The following is a 23,895-nucleotide window of genomic DNA, read 5'->3' as shown; positions in this document are numbered from 1 at the left end:
CTGCCATTTGAGCTTAAGTCCTAAGAATGTCTTTGGATTAGAGACGTGTAGACAGCTTGAAAATTTAAAGATATAACGGATACTATTTTTTGTCTGTATTAATAGGGCATTAAAGTGGCATCTAGAAACAAGTCATCAGATTCATAAACTGGAATATTTTACCAATACTACGGTTTGTGTGATATAATTATTCATATTTTCCATGGTAAATTATCTCAGGAAGGCAATAAAACTTTTAAAGGATAAGCTGTTCAGGTATTTATTATCAAGTATATATTATTAGGAAAAAGTAAAAGCATAGCCGTCACACACGACCCTCTCCCTAACGTAAAAATTCAATCAACACGACAGATCATTCAGTGTTCCTCCAACCCGAGTTTTTTCTGTTTAGATGAGAAATAAAGTAATAAATGGTAGTTAACTATACATGTCGGGATTGCGATAGTACGTTTTCGTATTAATTTTTATGTAACACTCAAAAGGTCATCAATATTCCTTCTCACGAGTTATTACAGATTTGATAGACTTCACCTAAGGAAATGTGGCTTATGGTGTGACTAGAACCTTCATAATGTGCAAATATTCTTTTTTTTTATTTTAATCCGGAGAAGGAATATTGAATTTTTACGTTAGGGAGAGGGTCGTGGGTGACGGCTATGCTTTTACTTTTTCCTAATAATATATACTTGATAATAAATACCTGAACAGCTTATCCTTTAAAAGTTTTATTGCCTTCCTGAGATAATTTACCATGGAAAATATGGATAATTATATCACACAAACCGTAGTATTGGTAAAATATTCCAGTTTATGAGTTATAAACATTAGTTGGTTTCTCATATACAGTTTCAATGTTCATGATGGGTATTTAAAAAAATCAGGTTGCAGAAGCGTCGACCTGAACTGTTGTGTCTGTCGTGTTGAGATTAACGATTTTTTTTTTTTTATTGCACTTAGTCTATTGCCTATTTTTTTTCGAGAATTCATCTTAGCTGTGACTTCAAGGGTAAATATTAGTGCGGATTGTGAACTTGTTACGGCTGAGAACATCCGCTTTGGGGGTAGATCAGAACTATTTTACTGGGGTGATGGCTGTATAAATTTATTTTGTGCGAAATTGCTAAATATGCTTCCCCAATTGAACTCGAAATTGTGGAAATCTCCCAATCATATCTAAACCACTGGAAATATTACTTAAGGAGAAAAAATCACATTCAGGAGAGAGATCGGGCATCTGTGGTGTTTAAGAACAATGTCTCAATTTCTGCATGGGTCATTGAATTGAGAGAAGTTTTTCTTTAAGAAAATTTTCTTTTTTATACGCAGTTGATGCACTATAAAATTACGTCGATCCTCCGGATTAAAATAAAAAAACAAGAATATTTGCACATTATGAAGGTTCTCGTCACACCATAAGCCACATTTCTATCAAATCTGTAATAACTCGTGAGAAGGAATATTGATGACCTTTTGAGTGTTACATAAAAATTAATACGAAAACGTACTATCGCAATCCCGACATGTATAGTTAACTACCATTTATTACTTTATTTCTCATCTAAACAAAAAAAAACGCGGGTTGGAGGAACACTGAATGATCTGTATTAATGTTGTGTTGAGATTGAATTTTTACGTTAGGGAGAGGGTCGTGTGTGACTCTCTTTGTACTTGTAACTTCAGGAAAAGCAAATGGAACATTTTCCTCACGGTAAAAACATCCTCTTTAGGAGTTATTCAAATTTTTTTTACCTTGAAGGATCTTAAAAACTGCATAAATAATGAAAGAAACACTTACTATGCAACTTCCACAAATGTACTACAGATTACCTGGAAAACACTTCCAATTGTTTCTAAAATTCAGAAAACATTTTTGAGGGTGAAAAAATTTCACCCGAGAAAGAAAGTCATTAACGAGTTTAGATGAGGTATCACGTTGGATGAAAGGGTGGCATTTGCCGAGTTTATACCGACAGAGTTTCGGTTCATTACAGACATAATATTCTCGAAAATTTAGATATATTGGAATTTTTACTTCTGTCATGTTGATTTTAACTGGATTTTTATTTCCGATGATTCTTATGGATTTTTTAAAAATTCATCTTAACCGTGCCTATTTCGAACTTACCGCTAATAACATCCGTTTTGGGGGTAGGTCAAAACTATTTGATTGGAGTTATGTCTATAAACTTATTTTTGGGTGAAATCATTAAATATGAAACTTCCACAAATGGACTCAAAATTGACCGGGAAACACTCCCAATTACTTCCAAATCTGAAAAGATATTTCTGGGTGTGAAAAAAATCACATTTAGAAAATATATATAAAAAAATCGATTGACACGTAAAAAGAACTGGCATTTGAGGTCAATTGAGTGTCAATTGATGTGAGGGTCATGGAAACAAACAAATAATTTTGAATGAAAAGGTTTTCTTTTTATCCGCAATAGAAGCACTTTAAAATTACATCGAGACTCCTGATTGAATGTAAAAGGAAAAAAAAATGAATTTCACATGAAGGTTTGCGTAATACGATTTACCATATTTCATTAGGTAAAATCTCTCTAAACTGTGATAACTCGTGAGAAGCAATGTTGATGAGCTTTTGAACTTCGGATAAAAATTAATACGAGAAAGTATAAGCACAATCGCAATACCGAGATATATAATTAATTACCATTTATTTCCTTATTCCTAATCAGAGTACATATATAATGCATGACTACCAAAAAAAAAAAAATCTTCTTGAAAGTACAGTGAATGAACTGTATTAATGTCATCTTTAAGATTGCTTGGATTTTTGCGTTAAGAACATGGTTATTTGCGACTTTTTTTCATTTTAGTGGTTACTTCAGAATAAACAATTGGTACATGTTCTTTTACGGTAAAGCATCAGCTTTTGGAGTAATTCAAAACTTTTATAGTTGAAGAATCCTAAAAACCGCATAATTGAGGGCGAAAACATTACTGTAAATATGTAACCAACAAATGTACTCTACACTAGCAGAAAACACTCCCAAGTGTATCTAAAATTCAGAAAACGTCTCTGTGGGTGAGAAAATTCCGCTTAGGAAAAAAAATCAGTAACAAGGCTAGATGGGGCGTCACATAGGATGACATCGATTCATAGGGAAAGAAGGTTGACATTTGAGGAGGGTAAGCCGAAAGGTTTCAGTGGCTTAGACACGTGTAAAGACCTTGAAAATGAAGAAATTTAACGGATATTATTTTTATCTGTAAAACTTGAGCTTTAAAGTGGCATCTGGAGCGTTATATATATATATATATATATATATATATATATATATATATATATATATATATATATATATATATATATATATATATATATTATCTTTTCCCAGTCTGACGTTTCGTGTGATATTATCCACATTTTCCAGGGTAAAATCACTCTAAAAGGAAAGAAAACGTTTTAAAGGAAATCCTTTAGGTACTGAATATCAAATATATATTATTAGGATATAAAACTTATATACATTACCTGTCTCCTCATATAAGGAGCTTTAGTATTCATGACGGATGTATAAAAACCAGGTTGAAGAGGCGTCGACCCGCACTCTTGTGCCTGTCGTGTTGAGATTAACTGGATTTTAAATTTCCGATCAGTGTATTGGCTTTTGGTTTCTTTAATTCATCTTAGCTCTGCCGTGAAGGATAAAAAGCAGAAACACGTGAACTTGTTACATCTGATAGCATCCGATTTGGGTGTAGTTAAAATAGATTTTACTGGATTGATAGCTGTATGAAGCTATTCTTGACCGAAATCGTTAAATATGAGACATACAATAATGTACTCAAAATTAATTGGGAAACACAAACAAGTATTTCCAAAACTCAGAAGACATTTCTGAGCTTGAAAAAATCGCATTTAGGAAAAATTACAAAATGCTGATTGTCGCATAAAGACTGCTGGCAATGTTTCAGTTGATGCGGTCACCGAAACAGGCGAGAAGTTTAGTATTCGTTTTTATCTGTAGTATAAGCACTTTAAAGTCTCGTCAAGCATCCTGACTGAATGTTAAAAAAAAATGAATATTTGTATATTACGATGGTTCGTGTTACACGATAAGCCACATATTCTTAGGTAAAATCTCTCAAAGCTGTTATAAGTCGTGATACGGAATATGGATGGGCTTTTGACTCATTAATGTATAAACAAGTCCGCAATACCGAGATATTTAATTGATTGCAATTTATAATTTTTTTTCCTCATCTCCATAGAAATATAATGGATTAAATGTACAAAAAATGCAGGTTGAAAGATTTTTACATTAGAAACATGTTTTTTTGTTACATTTTTCATTTTAGTGGTAACTTCAGGATAAACAATTGCTACGGTTCTTTATTTATTTATTTATTTATTTTTTCAGTGAAAGCGTCCTCTTTAATAGTAACTGAACACTGTTAAACGGGTGAATTCTAAAAACCGCATAAATGAAGGCAAAAACATTACATATTCAGTTTCCACAAATGTTTTCTAAATTCACTTGGAAACACTCCAAACTGAATCAGAAACAAAAAACATCTGAGGACGAGAATATTCCCCATTGGAAAAAAAAAAAAAAACTAAATGAGGTATGACGAAGGATGAAATCGATTTATAGGTAAAGATGGCTGGCATTTGAGCTTAAGCCCTAAGAGTGTCAGTGGATTAGAGACGTGAAGACAGCTTAAAAATTTAAAGATATATTATTTTTTATCTTTATAAATAAGGTTTTAAAGTGGCATCTAGAGAGAAGCCATCAAATTCAAAGTGGAATATTATTATCCATATTTACCATGGTAAATTATCTCAGGACGGCAATGAATAGTTCAAAAGAAAACTGTTCAGGTATTGATTACCAAATATATAATAATAGGAAATGTAAAAGCATAGCCGTAGAGAGATATAAAAGTTATAACAGTTGGTACGTACAGTCAATAAGAGTTGCACCTGGACCACCTAGTCGCTGGATGTGGCTAACGTGGCAACAGCGCGTGTGTATGTGTTCTTGTGTACATGCCCGGGAATGTATCGAATCATCAAGCTTCATCAAGCTTGATGATTCGATAAATTCTCGGGCATGTACACAAGAACACACACACAAGCGCTGTTGCCACGTTAACCATATCCCGCGACTAGGTGGTCCAGGTGCAACTCTTGTTGACTATACACAGTTTTAGTTTTCATGATGGGTCTTTAAAAAAAACAGGTTGCAGGAGCGTCGACCTGAACTGTTGTGTCTGTCGTGTTGAGATTAACTAGATTTTCACATTCCGATGAGTCTATTGGCTATTTATTTTCTAGAATTCCTCTTTGCAATGACCTGAAGGATAAATATTAGTGCCGATTCTGAACTTGTTACGGCTTAGAACATGCGCTTTGGGGGCATGTCAGAACTATTGTACTGGGGTGATTGCTGTATAAATTTATTTTGGGGCGGTCGCTAAATATGTAACTACCCCAATTGAGCTTGAAATTGTGGAAAACTCCCAATAATTTCCAAAACATCACATGCAGAAAACATATACCATTAATTTGATTGACAAGAAGAGACATCGGGCATCTGAGTTGTTGAAGAACAATAAGGCCTAATTGATGTATGGGTCATCGAATATAGGGAGAAAATTTTAATTAGGAAGGTTTTCTTTTTTATTCGCAGCGGATACACTATAAAATTACATCGATCCTCAAAAAAAAAAAAAAAAATCTTTGCAGATTATGAAGGTTCGTGTCTCACAGTAGCCACATTCTATAAGTCTATCAAACCAGTGATAACTCGTGGGAAGGAATATTGATGAGATTTTGTTACAAAAAAAAAAAAAAAAGATCGTACTATCGCAATACCGACATGTATAGTTAGTTACCATTTATTTGTTTCTCTTCTCCGTAGATATACAGTGCATGAAAGCCCCCCCCCTCCAAAAAAAAAAAGAAAAATGTAGGTTGAAGGAACACTGAGTGAACTGTATTAATGTCGTGTTGAGATTGTTTAGATTTTTTCGTTAGGGAAAGGGTCGTGTGTGACTTTATTTGTAGAAGTAAATTCAGGATCAACAAAAGGTACAGTTCGCCGCACAAATGGCGTTCCTCACCCTCCAGGTCAAATTGTAACACCGCACCCAGATCCCCAACCTCCTCCACACCCCACCTAGTAGTACTACCAACCTCCCCCGCCTTCCACTGACTCATAGTCCTATCTCGCGTGTATGAGATATAGGTTTCGTGAGCCATCTATATCAGTTGCTAAACTTTTATTTCCGTGTCTCATAAGTAAAGTTTAAATTAAAAAAGGATGGAACCACGTTCCGTCGAGTTAAAAATACAATATGTATTCATAATTTGTATTCATACAAATTATGAATTCATAATTTGTATTCATAATTTGTATTCATAATACAAATCATGAATATGCTATGTAACAAAAGATATTTCCCAATACACCTACACATTCTAGCGCTTCGTCGGTAACCTCAATATTTTGTCCAGCCCCCATCTGCATCTATGACACCCTGTAACCTTTCCCGCATATTCGATACATATTACATTTTGGTTCCCTCGCAAATTCTCCCATTCATACCGACAGTGCAGAGAGAGAGAGAGAGAGAGAGAGAGAGAGAGAGAGTTACTGGCATAGGTAGTGTATAACACTAAGCCAGTGTTTGTTGACCAATGTGGTGCAGTATCATAACAATTGAAATGCATCTTAGATTTCCACAACGTTTCATATACAGGAGGAATCTATTATAAAATCTTTCGAGAACTAAGCAATGCCGCTTGTGAAAATTCAACATCTGTATCCCATTCGGGCATCAAGCCTTGGACCCATGGAAATGCAGGATTGGCGGAGTAGTTTGCGTGTTTACCTGCAATGCCAAAAGTCCTGGTCTCGGTACTCTGGTGGGGTGCGGGCGGTTAATTCAACGGTATTAATTAAAAGGGCAAAGAATCCACTGGTTTTGTTTATTCCCTATTTGGTATTTTATTTGCTTGCAAATTATTGATTTAGATTTATATACCTTGCCGTTAAGAGAGGCAAACTATTATAACACAATTTTTTTTTATGTTCAGAAACGTAAACAGATGTTATGCTGTCTTACTATGCCAGTGCTAAAGCTCAAAATAAATTAATAGCTCCTAATGTAACAAAAGATATTTCCCAATACACCTACACATTCTAGCGCTTCGTCGGTAACCTCAATATTTTGTCCAGCCCCCATCTGCATCTATGCCACCCTCTAACCTTTCCCGCAAATTCGATACATATTACATTTTGGTTCCCTCGCAAATTCTCCCATTCATGCCTTGTGTGGTCCAGTAGTTGCTGGGCGGTGCGTTCCTGGCCGGGCGTCCACGTATTTACTGTGGTCCCCCACACATTCTCCACGAGATTCAGGTCACACCCTTTACTAGGCCAGTCCAACAACTGCAAGTGACGCTGTTCTTGAAACCATCGCTTCACAATACTGGCTGTATGAATTTGTGAGATGTCCTGCAATTGTAAATACCGCACACGTTACCAATTTCATATTGGGCATGCATCGCATAATATAATCACAACAATACTCGCCTTTTTATAGTTAATGTTAAAAATCACATTATGCAACTCCTACAATGAATTTGTTTTATAATGCGTCACCACAAGATAACTACCAACAATCTGATATTATACGGGCAGGACCAGGACACCTATTGGTCGTGGGCAGGACATAGTAAGGAGGAGCACTTGCACATGGTTTAATATACGGGTATCTATCATGCTTTGTAGGTCTCTGTGATCCATCTGTCTATATATTTGCCTATAAACAAATCTGTATACTAACAGGTAACCAACCAGGATAATACAAATCACTACATTCTACTGAAGTTTGACACGTAACACACAGCTACAACATACAGACTAACCTGCACAAAAATGATCTCAGTGTAGGGCAAGGCATACTGGCGAACACTAGGCAGCATCATTTCTTCGAGAATTTTGATGTATTGTTCTGCGCTGAACCGGTCTTGGATCTCTGCTAGCTCGCCGACGCCATACAAATGTATCCAGCCCCTTCTTGCTATTTCATAGATATTTCTTCTTTCATGTCTTGTTCCATCAGCTCTCCGACAATGAAGTTTCCCATGGGTTGTTGAACAAAACGTTTTTTCATCGCTGAAGATGACTCTTCCCCAGTATGTAAGATCATTATGGACATGTTGGCGAGCAAACTGCAACCTGGCTTCACGATGTCGTTCCTCAAGTTTTGGTTTTATAGCAGGAGGATGGTGGTGAATTCCGGATTGACGTAAACGCCTTCGGATAGTGTCAGATGAGAGATTCAAATTCAGTGCTTCACGAAGAGCACATGCATTGGTGTGTGGGTTGTTCCGAACTTCATTTAAAATCCTCTGCTCATCATCTGGGGTGGTTTTTCTTGGGGCTCCACACCTGGGAAGATCAAAGAGATTGCCAGACTCCTGCCATCTCCTGACCCACCGTCGAACTGTGGGTTTAGATATACCCATCAGCGCTGCTATTTGTGACTCGAAGGCCAGCATCCCACATGCCAATAATCTGCCCGCTAGGCTACATTCCTCTGGGCTCGGTTCATTACTGGAACAGCTATGATCACCTCACTATGTCGAATTGAGGTGTGACCAGACATCATGCCGGGTACCTATACAACACCTCGGCTACACGAATTAAGGTGTTAAGGCTTCAATGCTTCGAGTGACAGCCTATCTTATCACCTTCATCACCACTGTCAACTGTCCTACTATTGTGGACTAGGTTGAAAGTGTATGAATGTGCTTCGAGGGCCTAATAATGTTATTGTTTTCTTTGTTGTATTTCTCGCTCTAAATGGAAACGTCAGTCTGGTGAATTGGTGAATTACTATTCTCTCTCTCTCTGCACTGTCGTCAATATGCTTCATGCATAGCATATTCATGATTTGTATTATGAAAAGTGAATAAATAGTAACTGTATTTTTAGCTCGACGGAACGTGGTTCCATCCTTTTTTAATTAAAAATTTACTTATGAGACACGGAAATAAAAGTTTAGCAACTGATGTAGATGGTTCACGAAACCTATATCTCATACACGCGAGATAGGACTATGAGTCAGTGGAAGGCGGGGGAGATTGGTAGTACTACCTGGTGGGGTGTGGTGGGGGTTGGGGATCTTGGTGCGGCGTTGCCGAATATACGATTTGACCTGGAGGGTGAGGAACGCCATTTGTGCGGCGAACTGTACAATTCCATCAGGGGAAAAAAAATCCGCTCTAGGAGTTATTCAAAATTGTTATTCTTGAACGATCCTAAAAGCTGCATAAATGATAACAGAAGCACTAAATATCAACTTCGATAGCTTAAAAACTCTCCCAATTGTTTCTTAAATTCACATTTCTGAGGGTGAAAAAATTTCGCCACGGAAAAAAGTCATTAACCAGCTTGGATGAGGTATCACATAGAATGAAATCGTTTCCTTGGTAAAGTAGGGTGGAATTTGCGTAGTTTATACCGAGAGAGTTTGGGTTGATTACAGACGTAAAGCGATTGAAAATTTAGAGATATAGCGGGTATTATTTTTAGCTATTGAACTAGGGCTTCAAAGTTATATCTTGAGGCGCCTGATGAAATCATAAAAATGGAATATTTTCCCCGTAAGACAGTTTGTGCGATATTATTATTTTTTTCGGAGGTAAAATCACTTCGGAAGGCAATAAATCGTCTAAAAGGAAATTGATTAGGTATTATATAGCAAAAAGTAAACAATGAGATATACAATTTATAAACATTGCTTGGCTCCTCATATAAGCAGTTTTATTGGTCATGGGTGTAAAAAAATCAGATTGAAGAAGCGTCTACCTGCACACTAGTTCCTGTCGTGTCGTGATTAACTGGTTTTTATGTTCCTATCAGTGTATGGGCTTTTGCCTTCATTAATTCATCTTAGCCGTTCCGTCAAGGATAGAAAGCAGATCCAATTGTGAACTTGTTACATGATAGCATCCGATTTGGGTGTAGTTAAAATTGATTCTACTGGAGTGGTGGCAGTATAAATCTATTTTGGGAAGAAATCGTTAAGCATGAGATATACAATAATATACTCAAAATTATTTGGGAAAAACATAAACAATTATATCAACAACTCAGAAGACATTTCTTAGACTGATAACGTCGCATTTAGGAAACATATAACAAGATGCTGATTGACACGTAAAGATAACTGACATCTGAGGTAACTGAGAACAATAAGTTTCACTTGATGTGGGGATCATCGGGATGGGCGAGATATTTAGTATTCGTTTTTATCTGCAGTATGTGCACTTTAAAATCTCAAGCATCGTGATTGAATGAAAAAAATAAAAATAAAAAAGAATATTGCATATTACGAAGGTTCCAATTACATGATATGCCTCATTTCCTTAGGGAAAATCTATCAAAGCTGTAATAAATCGTAATGCAGAAAATGTATTAACTTTTTACGCTCATGTAGAGATTGATATGAGAAAGCATAATCAATACAGCAATATCGAGATATTTAAATGATTACAATTTATAACTTTTTTCCTCATATCCATAAAAATATAGATGATGGTACCTAAAAAAAAATGCAGGTTCATTAATAATTTTATTAATGTCGTCTGGAGACTCTTTGGATTTTTAGGTTCGGAACATGATCGTTTGTGCCTTTTTTTCATTTTAGTGGTAACTTCACGACAAACAAATGCTATGTTTGTTATTATTTGTTTTTGGTGAAACCATCATCTTTAGGAGTAACTGAAAACTGTTAAAGAGGGAGATTCAAAAAAACCTTATAAATGAGGGCAAAAACATTAAATATTGAGTTTCCACAAAAGTACTCTAAAAGCACTTGGAAACACTCCCAACTGAATCAGAAACTTAAAAAACATTTCTGACTGTTCAGGTAATGATTATCAATTATATATTATTAGTAAAAGTAAAAACTACAGTAGTGAGATATAAAAGATATAACAATAGTTGGTATCTCATATACACAGTTTTACTGCTCATGATGGATCTTTAAAAAATCGGATTACAGAAGAGTCGACCTGAACTGTCGTGTTGAGATTAACTGGATTTTTGCATTCCAATGAGTCTATTGGCAATTTTTTTCTAGAATTCCTCTTAGCCGTAATATATTAATACCGATTCTGAACTTGTCACGGCTGAGAACGTCCACTTTGACAGTGTCAGAACTATTGTACTGGTGTGATGGCCGTATAAAGTTATTTTTGGGGGATATATCTAAATATGCACCTACCCCAATTGAGCATGAAAATGTGTAGAACTCTCAGTTATATCCAAAACTCAGGACACATTTCTGAAGGTGAAAGCATAACATTTAGGAAACATGTACCAATAATTTGATTGACAAGTATAGAGATCGGGCATGTGTTGTTGAAGAACAATAAGTTCCAATTGACGTACGGGTCATTGAATGAAAGTATAAGTTTTTATTTAGGAAGGTTTTCTTTTTATTCGCAGCAGAGGCAGTATAAAATTACGTCGATTTGCACATTATGAAGGTTGTCTCTCCAAAATAAGCCCAATTCTATAAAATCTTCAAACCTTGGATAACTCGTGAGAAGGAATATTAATGTTTTTGAGCGTACATATAAATTAATAAGAGAACGTAGTAATTTAATATCGACATGTTTAGTTACAATTTATTTTATTTCTCATCTCCGTAGATATATACTGCATGACACCCAAAGAAAAGAAAAACAATACGCGGGTTGAAGGAACAATGAATGAACTTTATTAATGTCTTGTCGAGATTGTTAAGATTTTTTCGTTAGAGAGGTTCGTGTTTGACTTTCTTTATTTGTAGAATTAAATTAAGGATAAACAAACTGTATAATTCTCAAACAGTGAAAAACATACTCTCTAGGAGTTATTCAAAATTATTATACTTGAAGGATCCTAAAAACTGCATAAATGATAAAAGAAAAACTAAATATGCTACTTAATCAAATGTACTGTAAATTAGCTGGAGAACAATCCAGTTGATTAAGAAACAACTGATTTGTTCAGAAAAATTTTCTGAGGGTGAAAAAATTTCGAAAAGGAAAAATGTCATTAACCAGCTTAGATGAGGTATCATGTAGGATGAAATAGTTTCCTCGGTAAAGAAGGGTGACATTTGCGGAGTTTATACCGAGAGAGTTTGGGTTGATTACAGACGTAAACTGCTTGAAAATTTTGAGATATAGCGGATATTATTTTTAGTTGTATTACGATCCATGGGGAGTATTTAACTGTATCTACCCTATGAAGACCCATGGAAAGCAATAAGAAAAGAGAAGGATCATGAACACTATGCAACTAGACAAACTACAGGGTAGATTGATAATGATTTGGTTGATTATTCATTTAATTTAACAAACTAAACATACAATAATTACAACCCTAAACCTAACTAAACCTAAGAAAAAAACAATATAAATACCTAAAGCCATTCACCATCAGAAGATTAATGAACTAATGCAAGGAGAAAACTGATACTCATGGTTTACAGCAAAAGAAGGCGTTGAAGATGGGTTCCCTATAACACAGGCTTCCAGGTAAAGGTCAGGAGTGGTTCACTAAGATATTCCCAGGGCAGAGGATGAGTGTGAACTGAACTTGCGCGGGAAACCAGATAATCAGGCAACCTCGCTTCACACAGAAAAAGGGAGGGAAAGTCAGGTGACATGTTGGGAAACTAGTAGTATCAAATCCAGTCAACAGATGGAGCGCTGGTAGCGTGAGGTGGACGAGTGCTTGACTTCAGTCAAAAGATGGGAGTTCACGAGGGATGAGGCGGAGGAGTAATAATTATAGCCGTAACACCTCCCCCACAAAGACCTACGCAGTGGAAGCACGAAGGAGGTAGATTACTCTGTAGCCTCGATGGGATGTCTCGACAGGGTATCCGCGAGAATGTTGTCAACACCCCTTATATGCTGAACTTTAAGATTAAATGGCTGAACAAGCAGGGCCCATCGTAGAATCCGTTGATTGGAATTCTTCATAGTCTGGAGAAATACAAGAGGATTGTGGTCCGTAAAGACAGTAGTAGGATGAGGATGGTGGCGAAGATAGCACTGGAACTTCTTGATTGCTAGCACGAGAGCTAGAGCCTCTTTCTCAATTGTGGAGTAGCCCCGTTGATGTCCTTTCAGCTTAGACGAATAGTAGGCAATAGGATGGAGAACACCACTCACTGGGTTGGTTTGCAGCAAAACAGCACCAACCCCAACTCCACTAGCATCGATATGAAGATGGAAAGGTTGCGAGTGGTCAGGAGTTCTGAGGACAGGTCTGCTGGCAAGAAAAGTTTTCAGACGTTGAAAGGCAGTCTCGCAGGCAGAGGTCCACTTGAGGGGGGTTCGAAGTGCGGTGAGATCAGTCAGTGGAGCTGCAACACTGGAGAAGTTCTTACAAAAACGACGATAGAAACCGGCCATCCCCAAAAACCTCATGACTTCCTTTCTGGTGGTTGGAGTTGGGAACGCTAGAACTGCTTCCACATTGGCCTCCTTCGGTAGAACTTGCCCCTGTCCCACAACATGTCCAAGATATGTTACTGTAGAGTCTCCAAAAGTAGATTTAGCTAAGTTGATGGTAAATCCTACTTCTTTTAGTTTGTTGAAGAGGGCATGGAGACGTGTCAGGTGTTCGTCCCACTGGTCAGCCATCACCACAAGGTCATCCAGATAAGCTGAAGTCCCAACCAAATCCTGTGTGATGAAGTTGATGATCCTCTGGAATGTGGCCGGAGCATTAGATAACCCAAATGGCATTACAGTGTACTGATATAACCCAAATGGGGTTATGAAAGCAGATATTAGTTTAGCTCTGTCTGTCATACCTATCTGGTAATAGCCTTTTGGAGATCTATTGTGCTAATAAATTCGGAGTTTCCTATGCAATCTATTAAGTCCTCTATGAGTGGTAGGGGATAAGAGTCAGAGACAGTGACCTTATTGACTTTACGATAGTCTGTACAGAACCTGTGGCTTCCATCGGGTTTTGGAACTAAAAGGCATGGGGAAGCCCAAGGAGAAAAACTTGGTTCTGCAAGGTGATTAGCAGTTAAGAATTCAACTTCCTTTTTCATTACTTTCATTTTTAAAGGATTAAGACGATATGCTGGCTGTTTAATTGGACTAGTAGCATCGCTAACCAACCGTATGTCATGTTTTAAGAGACCACAAACCCTGGTAAATCAGCAGTAACTTCAGGATAAGACTTCAATAACAATTCTAGGTCATCCTTTTGTATGTTGGTCAAACTTGATAGGTAATCACATAGAGATTCCATGATCATGCTGTTAGGTAGGTTACCGGACGGTTGGGGTAGGTCCAATTCTGGGTTTGTCAAGTCTGAAGTCTCTGGCTCTGGCTCTGGCTCCGTTCCCACAAACAGTACAGGGTTCATCTCATTTCTCTCTGCATAGTGCTCCTCTGGGCATCTAGTAAAATAAGGTTTCATTAAATTCACATGAACAAGTTGAGAGTCTTTACGTCTATCTGGGGTGTGTACTACATAATTCAACTTTGATAGTTTTTTGGCAACTACATATGGGCCAGTGAATTTACTCCTGAGGGGACTACCTGGAATGGGAAGAAAGAGCAAGACCTTGTCTCCTGGGGAGTAACTGTGTGCAACAGACGATGGATGTTGAAGTCTTTCCATTTTACACTGAGCCTTTAATAAGGTATCTTTAGCAATCGTTCCGACTTCTGATAATCTAGATCTTAAATTATCAATATAGTGAGATACAGATGGACTTTCTTTAGTAGTGCTGTTAAACCACTGATCTTTCAGAAGCTTCAAGGGACCCCTTATTTGTCGTCCATATAATACCTCAAATGGAGAATATCCTAAAGACTCCTGAGGACACTCCCTTATAGCAAAAAGAAGAAAGTCTATGCCTTCATCCCATTCCTTGTGGTTTTCCAAGCAATACTTTTTCAACATTGATTTAAAGGCCTGGTGGAACCTTTCTAAACAGCCCTGGGATTGTGGGTGATAAGCCGAGGAAGTGACATGTTTAACCTCTAGTTCCTCCATAACTTTTTTGAAAAGCCTACTGGTAAAATTCGTCCCTTGATCCGATTGGATTTCTTTAGGGATGCCAAATGCAGTGAACAAATGAAGCAGGGATTTCATTATAGTTTTAGAGGTGATATTTCTGAGGGGATAGACTTCAGGGTATCTTGTTGCAGTATCCATGATAGTAAATAAGTACTGGTTACCTTTCTTTGTCCTAGGTAGAGGTCCCACACAATCAATAACTACCTTTTCAAAAGGTGCTGTCACTACAGGAATTGCATGGAGTGGAGCAGACTTAAGCTGTTCATTAGGTTTACCAGCCACTTGACAAACATGACAAGTTTTTATAAAAGTAGAAACATCCTTTCTAAGACCTGACCAATAGTAATGTTGTAGGATTTTTTTGTAAGTTTTTAAGACCCCTAGGTGACCAGCTATCCCGTCATGAGCCAGTTTAAGGATGGATTGTCTGACAGATTTGGGAATCACAACTTGGTGGATTTCTGACCAGGTATCAAGATGTTTTAGTTCTGGTGGTCTATAAGCTCTCATCAAAACGCCATCATGGAAGTAAAAACAAGGCAATGTATTTAGGTCTTTACCTTCGACTGCAGCATGTCTCAGGGTAGCAAGTGATGGATCAGCCTTCTGAGCTTTAATTAGGTTTTCTTTTGAGATAGTCTGATCCAGCAGATATTCCTTGGGAGCAGGTGGTGGTAATGGATTGATTTTGTTCTTTTTAGCCTTCTGTGACCTAGTTACAACACAGGAGGGAAATAAGTGAGGGAGCAACAGTATCTAGAATCTCAGTTGGGCTCTCAGTTAAAGGGTTTTCAACCACTGAAACCATAGGCACAATGAGTTCTCCTGCCAAATCATTTCCCAATAGCAGATGAGATCCCTTGACTGGCAAAGGGTCTTCTCTGACAGCTACTTTAACATTTCCAGATAAAAGGTCACACTGGAGATAAACTTCAGCTAAGGGATAGGAGGGATTAGATGAAAGGTCAGACAAAATCACCTTCTCCCCAGTGAAGGCACTAGATACACAAGGAATAGCATTTCTGACCAAAATTGATTGAGATGCTCCAGTATCTCTCAAGATAGTAATGGGATATGACTCATCATCTTTATTCAGTGAGACTGTACTCTGAAACATAAAAGGAAGGAAGGAATTCTGATGAGGCTTATTTGAATCATAAGTCACTACTGGCTTTTCAATTTCATGAGGAGATTTTTCTTTGGGGTTAAACATGTTTTTTGAAGTTTTACAATTAGGGTGTTTGCAGGACTGGATAGAATGACCTGGCTTTTTGCAATAACTACAGGATATATTGGAGATATTTTGAGTCCAAGGCATCAAGTGTGAAGAGCTCTGCTTACCACCCACCATACCGGAGCTTACACCAGAGGAGTACTTAACACCTGAGATGGAACCACTCCTGTTATTTAGAGATCCCATCAATAAATCATAGGCGTCAGCCAACTCCGCTGCTTTCATGAGATCCTTCTGTCCTTGCTCCTCCACATGCTTCAGGATGGTGAATGGCAACTTACTCTTCCACTCTTCCAAAACCATGAGATTAACCAGGTCTGAAAATGTTGAGGTGTTAGTTGTTTCAAGCCATTTCTTAAACTGTCTTAATTTATCATTTGCAAACTCCACATAAGTATGAGAAATTGATTTTACATGTTTTCTGAACTTCTGTCGATATCCATCAGGAGAAATTGAATATGCACGAAGAATACTAGTCTTTAAACCATTATAATCATTTTTATCATCAAAACTATTATAAACTCTCTGAGCTTTTCCGATCAGCTTTGGGACCAAGACTGATATCCAGTGTTGTTCAGGCCACTCATTTTTCTTGGCAATGTGCTCAAATGTGTTTAAAAATCCATCCACATCATTCTCATCAAACTGAGGCAATAAAGCAGCTTCCTTGTGTGGTTTAAACGCAGTTAATTTCTCTCTCAATTCAATTTCCTTTTCCCTAAGGTTTGAATTTGCATTTGCTTCAAGCTCTCTTATTTGTAATTCTTTCATTTTTACTCTCTCTTCTTGAGCTAATTGTTCTGTTCTCATTCTCTCTTCTTGAGCTAATTGTTCTGTTCTCATTCTTTCTTCTTGAGCTAATTGTTCTGTTCTCATTATCTTTTCTTGAGCTAATTGTTCTATCTTAAGCTGATATTCTAATCTTAATCTTTCCATCTCCACTGGGTCACTGTCCTTGTTTAGTATGAGTTGAATAAGGATTATCAACCCTAGTAGGAAAGGAATAACTCATAGGAGTCAAAACATCAATAGCCTCTGTCCCCAGGACTTCCCTTTGAACTAAAGACTCTATAATTGTGTTTTTTAAGACCTCTTTTGTCATACGAGATTCAATTTCTATTTGGAAGTAGGTAGCAATGCTTTTCCACTCATCTTTCTTTAAGTCTTTTAATTGCTCATGGCTAGGATTTTCAACAAATTTTTGAAGGTCAAACATGATTAAAATGTATGAGAAAATTATGGTAAGTTATATTTTAGACACAGATTACAGGAAGAAAACTCTTTGAAGTCCTGGAAACTTCCAGAGCCTTGACCAAAATATTAACTTACGAAAGTCGTTGTCTATGATTAAGAGCAGAGGATGACGGCTTTTAGCATGATCCGGATTACCCCTGATTATAGGATAAGACAAAACAACTTTGATTCTTGAATAATCTGGGACTTGGAAGAGTGAGTGTATCAAACTAGCCACTTGCCCTATCGCAACTAGCAGATGTAGACCTCACTGGAGCGTGGGATACGGCATTATAAACGATCCGGATATATTCCCCACATTTGATAGAACTTATAACGACCCTGTATTTCGTTAAAAATGAAAGATAAGTTCTATGAAGACTCCCTGAACCTATAAACCTATGTGCTGACAAGTTCACACAAATACCAAAATGTTTATTGCATCAAGGATTTTAAATCGAATGGAAACAAGTTTCACACTAATACCAAAATGCTAAATACATCAAGGAAAATTTAAAATCTATGGGAACAAGCAACAGCAACCCCTCAAAACACCATTACTGTAAATGTCTGTCTAGCTGAAATAGGTCCTGTCACGGTCGCCATTTATTACGATCCATGGGGAGTATTTAACTGTATCTACCCTATGAAGACCCATGGAAAGCAATAAGAAAAGAGAAGGATCATGAACACTATGCAACTAGACAAACTACAGGGTAGATTGATAATGATTTGGTTGATTATTCATTTAATTTAACAAACTAAACATACAATAATTACAACCCTAAACCTAACTAAACCTAAGAAAAAAACAATATAAATACCTAAAGCCATTCACCATCAGAAGATTAATGAACTAATGCAAGGAGAAAACTGATACTCATGGTTTACAGCAAAAGAAGGCGTTGAAGATGGGTTCCCTATAACACAGGCTTCCAGGTAAAGGTCAGGAGTGGTTCACTAAGATATTCCCAGGGCAGAGGATGAGTGTGAACTGAACTTGCGCGGGAAACCAGATAATCAGGCAACCTCGCTTCACACAGAAAAAGGGAGGGAAAGTCAGGTGACATGTTGGGAAACTAGTAGTATCAAATCCAGTCAACAGATGGAGCGCTGGTAGCGTGAGGTGGACGAGTGCTTGACTTCAGTCAAAAGATGGGAGTTCACGAGGGATGAGGCGGAGGAGTAATAATTATAGCCGTAACAGTTGTATGACCACGGAATCAAAGTGGTATCTTGGGGCACCCGATCAATTTTTAAACATGGAATATTTATCTCGTATGACGGTTTGTGTGATATTATTATCCGTATTTACGGAGGTAAAATAACTACGGAAGGCAATAAATCGTGAATAGGAAATTGTTTAGGTACTGATTATCAGATATATATTATTATCAAAAACTAAATAATGAGATATACAATTTATAAACATTACTTGGCTCCTCATATAAGCAGCAGTTGTTCATGGGTGTAAAAAATCAGATTGGAGAAGCACTCTTGTTCCTGTCGTGTTGTGATTAATTGGTTTTTGTTTCTACCAGTGTATTGGCGTTTTTGTCGAATTAATTTTAGCCGTGACGTCTACGATAGAAAACAAATCCAATTGTGAACTTGTTTCATCTGATAGCATCCTATTCTGGTGTAGTTAAAATTGATTCTACTGGAGTGATGGCTGTATTTTTTTTTTTCCGATATCGTTAAATATACGACATACAATAATATACTCAAAATTAATTGGGAAACAAACAATTATATCAAAAACTCAGAAAACACTCTTAGAGTGATAACCGCATTTAGGAAACATATAACAAGATGCTGATTGACACGTAAAGATAACTGGTATTTGAGGTGACTGAGATCAATGTTTCAATCGATTTGGGGATCACCGAGATGGGAGAGAAATTTAGTATTTGTTTTTATCTTATCTAGATATTTAAATGTTCACAATTTATAATATTTTTCCTCCTCTTCATAGAAAAATAGATCATGGTTCCTAAAAGAAAAATGCACATTCAGTAATGAACTGTATTAATGTCGTTCCGGGATTCTTGGGATTTTTACGTTCGTAACATGGTCATTTGTGACATCGTTTTAGTGGTTACTTCACGATGAAATATTCCAAAATTTATTTTTTTTTAACCATCATTTATGAGTAACTGAAAATGTACTTTAAATTCTCTTGGAAACACTCCAAATAGAGAAACTCAAATATATATTTCTGAGGGCGAGAACACTCCCTTTTGGAAAAAAAACAATAATAACTGTAAATGAGGTATCACGTGGGATGAAATCGATTTATAGATAAAGATGGCTGACATTTGAGCTTAGGCCCTAAAAGTCTTAGTGGATTAGAGGCGTGTAGATGTAGCGAATATTATTTTTTATCTACATAAATTGGGCTTTCAATTGGCATCTAGAGAGAAAACATCAAATTCAAAAAATGGAATATTTTCCCAATACTTCGGATCGTATGATATGTTTTTCATATTTTCCAAGGAAAATTATCTCAGCGACAATGAAACGTCTAAACGTTAACTGCTCAGGTATTGATTATCAATTATATATTATTAGGAAAAATAAAAGCGTAGTCGTAGAGATTATTAGTTTGTATCTCATATACCTAGTTCATGATGAATCTTTAAAAAATCAAGTTGCAGAAGAATCAACCTGAACTGTTGTGCGTGTCGTGTTGAGATTAACTTGATTCTTACATTCCGATGAGTATTTTTTTTTTTTCTAGAATTCCTTTTAGCCGTAGTGTCAAGGATAAATATTAGTGCCGATTCTGAACTTGTCACGGCTGAGAACATCCGCTTTGATAAAAAGTCACAACTATTGACCTGAGGTGATGGCTGTATAAACTTATTTTTGAGCGATATCGCTAAATATGAAACTTCCCCAATTGAGCATGAAAAGGTGGAAAGCTCCCAATTATTTTTAAATCTCAGGACATTTCTGAAGGTGAAAGCATCACATTTCAGAATTGACAAGTAGAATGATCGGGCGTCTGTGTTGTTGAAGAACAATGTTCCAATATATGTATAGGTTATTGAATGAAATGAAAAGTTTTAAATTAGGATGCACTATAAAATTACGCCGATCCTTCTTATTAAATGTAATGTTACGGCTATAATTATTACTCCTCCGCCTCATCCCTCGTGAACTCCCATCTTTTGACTGAAGTCAAGCACTCGTCCACCTCACGCTACCAGCGCTCCATCTGTTGACTGGATTTGATACTACTAGTTTCCCAACATGTCACCTGACTTTCCCTCCCTTTTTCTGTGTGAAGCGAGGTTGCCTGATTATCTGGTTTCCCGCGCAAGTTCAGTTCACACTCATCCTCTGCCCTGGGAATATCTTAGTGAACCACTCCTGACCTTTACCTGGAAGCCTGTGTTATAGGGAACCCATCTTCAACGCCTTCTTTTGCTGTAAACCATGAGTATCAGTTTTCTCCTTGCATTAGTTCATTAATCTTCTGATGGTGAATGGCTTTAGGTATTTATATTGTTTTTTTCTTAGGTTTAGTTAGGTTTAGGGTTGTAATTATTGTATGTTTAGTTTGTTAAATTAAATGAATAATCAACCAAATCATTATCAATCTACCCTGTAGTTTGTCTAGTTGCATAGTGTTCATGATCCTTCTCTTTTCTTATTGCTTTCCATGGGTCTTCATAGGGTAGATACAGTTAAATACTCCCCATGGATCGTAATAGTAAAAAAAAATATAGAAGAATATTTACACATTATGAAGGTTCGTTTCTCGTAATAAGCCCCAGTCTGTGAAGTAAAGTCTATCAAACCTGTGAAAACTCGTTAGAAAGAATATTGATGAGCTTTTGAGTGTTACATAAAAATTAATACGAGAACGTACTATCACAATACAGACATGTATAGTTAATTAATATTTATTACTTTATTTCTCATCTACGATGATATTTAGTGGAATGACAGCCAAAAAAAAAAAAAAAAAAAAAACCCGGGTTGAAGGAACACTAAATGAACTGCATTAATGTCATATTGAGATTAAGATTTTTTCGTTAGGGAGAGGGACATGTTACTCTTTATTTGCAGAGGTAAATTTAGGGTAAATAAATGGTACAATTCCCTAACTGTAAAAAACCTCCGCTCTATAAGTTATTCAAAAATGTTATACTTGAAGGATCCTAAAAACTGTATAGATGATAAAAGTAACACTAAATATGCAACTTCATTAAATGTACTACAAATTAGCTGAAGAACCCTCCTAATTGTTTCTTAAATTCAGAAAACATATGAGGTTGAAAAATTTCGCCACGGAAAAAATCATTAATCAACTTAGATGAGGTATCACGTAGGATGAAATCGTTTCCTATGTAAAGATGGGTGGAATTTGCGATGTAGTTTGGGTTGATTACAGACGTAAACTGCTTGAAAATTTAGAGATAGAGGATATTTATGCTGTATGGCTAGGGAATAAAAGTGGTATCTTGAGGCACCCGATCAATTTTTAAACATGGAATATTTTCCCAGTAAGACGGTCTTTGTGATATTATTTTTATTTACGGAGGTAAAATCAATACGGATGGCAAAAAAGGCAAAATGAAATTGTTTAGGCATTGATTATCATATATATATTCTATCAGAAAGTAAATAGTGATATAAAATTTATTAACATTACTTGGCTCCTCATATAAGCAGTTTAATTAACCATGATGGGTGTAAAGATATCACGTTGAAGAAGCGTCGACCTGCACTCTTGGTCCTATCGTGTTGTGATTAACTGGTTTTTATGTTTCTATCAGTGTATTGGCTTTTGTTTTCTTTAATTCACTTCATCCTTGCCATCAAGGATAGAAAGCAGATATTACATCTGATAGGATCCGATTTGAGTGTAGTTTATGTTGAGTTTACTGGAGGGATTGCTGTGTAAATCAATTTTTGGCCGAAATAGTTAAGTATGGGACATACACTATTACACTCAAAATTAGTTAGGAAAAACAAACAAATATATCCAAAACTCAGAAGACATTTCTGAGCATGAAATAATCGCATTTAGGAAACATAAAACCAGATGCTGATTTAAACGTAAAGATAACTGGTATCTGAGGTGACTGAGAGCAGTAAGTTTCAATTTGTGTGGGGATAACAGATACGGTCGAGATATTTAGTATTCGTTTTTATCTGCAGAATGAGCACTTTAAAATCTCGTCAAACATCGTCATTGAAAGTAAAAAAAAAAATAAAAGGAAGTAAGAATATTTGCATATTTCGATGGTTCGTATTACATGATAAGCCTCATATTCTTAGGTAAAATCTCACAAAGCTGTTATAACTCTTGAGAAGGGAAATGTATTAGCTTTTGTCGTTCATGTAGAGATTGATATGAGAAAGCATAAACAACACCACACTATCGTGATATTTAAAGTAATACTTTTTAACTTTTTTCCTCATCTCCATAATAATCCAGATGATGATAACAACAACAACAACAAATTGCATGTTCAGTAATAAACTGTTTTAATGTCGTCTGGATATTCTTTGGAATATTACGAAAGGAACATGGTCGTTTGTGACTTTTTATTTTAGTGGTAACCACGATAAACAATTGCTATGTTTGTATGTATTTGTTTTTAGTGATAGGATCATCTTTAAGTGTAACTGAAAGCTTTTAAAAAGGGGGATTGTAAAAACCGTATTAATGAGTACAAAAACATTAAATATTAATTTCCACAAATGTACTCTAAATTCACGTGGAGTCACTTCCAATTGAAACAGAAACTTAAAAAACATATCTGAGGAAGCCAAAAAAAAAAAAAAAAAAAAAAAACTAAATGGTGGTATCACGTAGGATGAAATCGATTTATAGATAAAGACGGTTGTTATTAGAGATGTGAAGAAAGCATGAAAATTTAAATAGGGCATTAAAGTGGAATTACATGGAAGACATCAAGTTGAAAAAATGGAATATTTTCCCAATACTTCGGTTCGTGTGATTATTATCCCCATTTTTCCAGGAAAATTATATCAGGCAATGAAACGTTTAAAGGAAAACTGTTAAGGAATTAATTATTATTTATTATTAGGAAAATTAAAAAGATAGCCGTACTGAGATATAAAAGTTATAATATTAGATGATATCTCATACACAGTCTAGTGTTCATGATAGATCATTAACAATTCAGGTTGCAGATGCGTTGATCTTAGCTATTTTATCTGTGATGTGTAGATTAACTGATTCTTACTTTCCGATGATTTTTTTTTTTTTTTTCCTAGAATTCCTCCTAGCCGTGATGTCAATGATAAATATTAGTGCCGATTCTGAACTTGATACGGCTGAGAACATCCACTTTG

The sequence above is a fragment of the Coenobita brevimanus genome, chromosome 63 (assembly GCF_032717465.1).
Source record: "Coenobita brevimanus isolate Jiangsu-jjx chromosome 63, ASM3271746v2, whole genome shotgun sequence".
NCBI classification, from domain to species: Eukaryota; Metazoa; Arthropoda; class Malacostraca; order Decapoda; family Coenobitidae; genus Coenobita; species Coenobita brevimanus.
The sequence above is the reverse complement of the archived record's forward strand: the minus strand, read 5'-3'. Positions refer to the sequence as shown.